Source organism: Oryzias melastigma, linkage group LG16 (assembly GCF_002922805.2).
Source record: "Oryzias melastigma strain HK-1 linkage group LG16, ASM292280v2, whole genome shotgun sequence".
Classification (NCBI taxonomy): domain Eukaryota; kingdom Metazoa; phylum Chordata; class Actinopteri; order Beloniformes; family Adrianichthyidae; genus Oryzias; species Oryzias melastigma.
Window position 1 is genome coordinate 29,860,664 of NC_050527.1, and position 5,209 is coordinate 29,865,872.

A 5,209-nucleotide genomic window follows, 5' to 3' on the forward strand; every position below is an offset into this window, starting at 1 on the left:
TCATCTAGCTTGTTTGTAAAAGTGAATTTTAGGTCAGATAATATCTCCATCTTTATGTTTTTGCAGTGTTTTCTGCCTCCCTAACTCTCTACTCTCTAACTCTCCTGGAAACTCTCAAAGATACCCTGATTTTGAGATAACTCACTGACTAACATGAGAAAAACAAACAAAGAAATGAATCTTTTGTTTTGGTCTACTCTCATAATGCACTGTATCATCATACTTCATAGACCTTGAAAGTGGGATTGAAAGATTTAATTATGAAACTTTGAATCGTGAAGCATAAGCAGTCAGAAGTCTTTTGGTGATTGGTCTCTGGACCGGAGACATCTTGCATGTTTGTGATGACCTTAGACCAGTGAAGAGACCCCAGATGCTGATGGTTCTTCTGATGGACCATGCCGCACTAAAGAGCCAGCAGGAAAACGGGGCGGAGGTGGGCCGGGGCAATGTCTGGAATGCATATAAACAAAACGTCATTGAATTTAAAAGCAGAGATTTGATTGTGTTTGGCTGTGACGAAAGTAGTCACTTCAGCTATTGGCTCCGAGTGGAGACCAAGGCTAAATCTGAATTCTTCCTCTACTCCTCTAATTGTAGGAGAAGAAGCGCATTTCTTCACGTGGCATTTTAAACATTTAAATGTTATGTAAATATAATTCATGACTTTTTTAAAGTTCTAGAACTGATGTTATGTGTTTTTGAGCGCTAGCAGTGCTAACGTAGCTGACCAGCGACTTCTGACGACATCATCAAATAGAAGTGACGTCCGAATTTAAAGAAACTATTTTTCCATAACTCTCCGTTTGAAAGGCTAAATGTAGGAGTAAGGAGAAGCTGTAGGGGAAGAATTTGGATTTGGCCCAATTGATGACATAAGGAGCGATGAGTAGACCCTCAGCATGCCTGAGGTAAAGTAGATCTTCCTTATTGAAAGTGCACCAAAGAAATGTGTCTAGGTGGTCCAGACTTCTTCTTAGATTTGGCCTTAGTTGCTTTAACAGAAACAATAAGAGTGTCAACATTTGTTCTTAATTTGTTTGTTTAACTCTCATTTTGCATATTTGTGTATTTTATTTTGGATATTTCTGAGGCAGAACCTTTGCTAGATTGTGGTGTGCAGAGAAAGCCTTTGTTGTAACCCCACTTGTCCATATGCAAAAGAATTCAAGCAAGGATGGAAAGTTATGACGCATATGACAAAAGGACTAAGACGAAAAGAAGTTTTCTTGCTTTCTTTTTTTTTTTTTTGGTGAATGTGGCCAGCAATGTTCATATTTTCCTTTTTTCTTCATGTAATTTGCTATAGTAAAATTTGTATTTAAGTTTTTTATTTATGTGTTAGTTTGACGGTGACTTTGTGAAAAAAAAAGAGGAATACGGTCGTCAGTGCAGCAAACTGAGGTACTATTTCCTCACTGGAGAGAGCGATAGTCACACTTGCTCTTCTGGGTGGACACAGGCTGTTCGCGGGTGAAGAATGGGGATATTTGTACAGGGTGGTTCACAGGAAATATCAAAGTAGTAGACACTCGATGAACCTGTAAAACGAAAATGTTTATGCAGATTTTTTCTATGGGCATGCTGCAAGTGACAGGTAGTAGCAATCACTTAAGCAACATACAAGGGTAAAGTTGGTGAGACACAGGTGTGTTGTACGGATTTTTTTTTCTCAAATTCTGTACTTGTTCTTGAAGTTCATGTGATAAGTCCATATTCCTTAACGTGCACTCTGTTAAAATTTAAGAAATTAGGAAGTGTACTTTGTATTGGCATCCTATGGATATCCAGCACGCACTTGTGTACTAACCACCAAAGTGTGGCATAAGGGCAGCATATGACAGGATCACTCATATGTCATAAGTGCATCTAATTAATGTTTGCCTTATAGAAATATTATGATACACTTACCACACACACAACAATGGTATACGTTCCATTTTCATCCCTTAAGGTGGCTGTATGAGTCACAAGGTGCACGACTCTCCCCAAGCCTATACAATCCAAAAACCGTAGGGGTCACCCCCCGTACTAATACGTGTGACAGAGGCCCTTCCCTCCCACTACTACCAAAAGAACTCGACAGCCTAAGGAAACACCTGTTTAGAATGAAACAGTCTTGGTGTTAAAACATGCTTAGTCTCACCCCAAACATCCTTTTCTGTCTCTCATTGCACACAATTCTCCATTCTCTCCTAACTTCTTAGACGGAGCCAAACAGACAGAGTTTGGAAAACTGACACTGTCGAAGAACAGGAGGACGGTTGTCTATGCAGCTCAACAGATGACGGACCTGAGATCGCCTGCGAGCAGATTTCAGATTTTAATAATTTGGAGATGACAAGAGCCACAAAAAAGTTACAATTTAGAGTTCAGTTCACACATCCACTCTGTCTCCTGTGTCTCAGTGGATTCCACTAGTGTTGGGAGCACAATGGTTCTTAGTGGCGATATGATTCCAGCATGTGCAGGCTATTGAAAATAATAGACAGAACAAAGTGGTTCCATTTTGTCTAAACTGACACAACATGGAGATATAATTTCAAAAGGAAGGCAAGGCTGTTCTCCATCAAAGCAGGTTTGGAAAAGAAGAATTTTACAAAAAAAACTGTCTATCAGAGAGGATAACATGTGTGATTCTCCATATTTAACATTTGGTGGAAAAACTAAAAGAGTAAACATCCAATAAACATTTCATGGACATATACTGGAGTTCTGGAGCTTTCTAAACCTGCCAGTGTTGAACGTTTCCAGGATCTGCCTTTGCATTTTAAACGATGGTGACTTATCCTGGTGTTAATGACAATGTGCCAACAAAAATAACCACGACACTTAAGTGCCGGCCCACACACACATCATCAAATACACATACGTCCTGCTTCGTCCTGTCTCCAATCAGCTGAGGGTCACGACAGCTAATCCCCCTACGAGAACTTCAGCTGATAACCTCCCTGGGAGCAAAACACCAACTCTCACTGGAAAAAAAATCCAATCCAACCGTGTGGGACATTAGATAAGGAGCTGTCACTGTTACACTGAGCTTGTTTCCGCTCCGTCAACGTCTGACATAGACATGCAGCACATGGACAGCCTGACGATCGGTAGCTGTGATAAATAAAGAACCAAATGAAAGCCAGCATTCATGTGGTGTCCGTGTGAATAATCCTCTCCTCTGAAGGCTTAGAATGGTGCAAATAAAGTTAAAAAAAACAAAACCAAAAAACATAGAATACTAAAGGCAACTAAAACACTAAATGAATGATTTCTTAATCCTCCTTTCTCAACACTTAAAAAAACTATTTAGCAGCGGAATTACAAATTAAAAGCACTTGGAATTACAGAATTGGTGTTGAAGAAGAGTCACACTGTCTCTGCAGGAAGATGTGGGTACCTCATGTGTCCAACTTTTGGTTATTGGGATTATTAGTCATAATAGTTTCAAATATCCCCAGAAACTCAAAGCTGTCCTCCTTTTTCATGCACCCTTTGCCCTATATGCTCTCACAAGTCCAAAATGGGCAATCACACGTGTTTTAAGACTGACAAAGTTGAGTGTCAATAGATTTGACTCTGCGAAGTGCATCCTCTGGTTTGACCCATCCTCCATAGGAACAGTGAACTGCAGTCACATCTGCCCTTTGTTATCATTTGGGGATTTAACCCCCCAATACAAGTCGCTATGCTGAGGGCCAAGAAAGGAAACTGAAGTTCCCATTTTCAGCGGATTGGGATGAGCCAACAATCAGAGTACATTCTGATGGTGTGTGTTCTTGTCAGATGGACTTCTTCTGTTAATGCTGTGACATTAAGCCTTCTCCTTTCTCTAAGTGAACCTTTAATTTCATTGATATTTTGAATCAATAAATTCTTTCCAAACTGCAGATATAGAAAAATAAAAAATGAGACAAAAAATGAGATAAACAATCCTAAACAGATCTGAAAAGTCAGATGAGCAAACGTGGTGAGAAGATGAAGAAATGGTCAGTGCACTTGCTGTTTTTATTATGTTTATTTTTTTTTTCTTGCTGCTAAGTGCTTGTTTTCGGGCAAACCACCATCCCAACCCTGGGCTCAGACGGCAAGTCACGGCTAGCAGGAGCCGGTCTAGCTACAGCAGATGACTCACATTAGCTTTGAGATGGCTGCCCTCCTGCTCCAACTACAGGCTCTCCTGATCTCACAAGACTTCAAACTCATGTAGGTTAACGAGATAACCTACCATTTATACAGGAAGTACAAGTAAGCAAAACCTCATCACCATGATTTTGGATTATATTCACAACACGTATTGTTCTGCGTGACCAGTTTTCGTGCAAAGCTTAAGCACAGAACTTGTATTAATACTTTTGTCTTATAAAGCCTTAAATGTACACATCTGACTGTGTTACACGTACTGTGTAACAAAAAGGGGAGACCGGGGTTGGTTGTCACAATGATGTAATGTTTACAACACTGTGAAAACAACAAGTACAGCAGAAAATAGGTTTGATTTTGAAAAATGTACTGGATGAACTTTACATTCGCTCGCATGAGTTCCGGTTTAGATCGTTTATAGCCCCAACTGGACAAAAAGTGCTGCAACTCAGCTTTTAAATATGAACCCAACGAAACGGATTTGCTACGTTGGAGAGGTTAGATCGCAGAGGTTGGACATGACTGTCTGCAGTGGGATTTCTTCTCGCACTTTTAAAGTTATGCAAAGACTCCGGCGGTTGCATCGGTTGCAGTGGGAGCCCGGGGAGAGGAGCAGCTGCTTTGGTCGTGTGATGTTACTACAGGCTTTTTAACATGTTCTTGTGGAATTCTGATGATGATGGACATATAGTAAGTAAATTAAGAATACAACTTAAAATTCTGAGTATTTCTTTATTCAAATTGTGGTGAATCAGGACCAGACAACAAAAGGCTGTAGTTTTTAGGTACAAACTACATCAACTTGCAAACAAATTGATCCATTCATGTCTGAATTTTCTTTATCTCAGCTGGCATCTGGCTTGAAACTAAATATTTGAATACTTACAACACTGCTTGCTTTTTTTATTGCAATCCTAATATTAGGTTTGCATTCTAAGGGGCCGTAAACTATTGGGAGAGAGAATAAACAAAGGAATTATGGGAACAGACTTAGGCCACACCAATCATCCCATCTACAACTCTGCAGAAACTATGTCCGAGAACCAGACAGGCAAAAGCAGCAAAATCATAATTA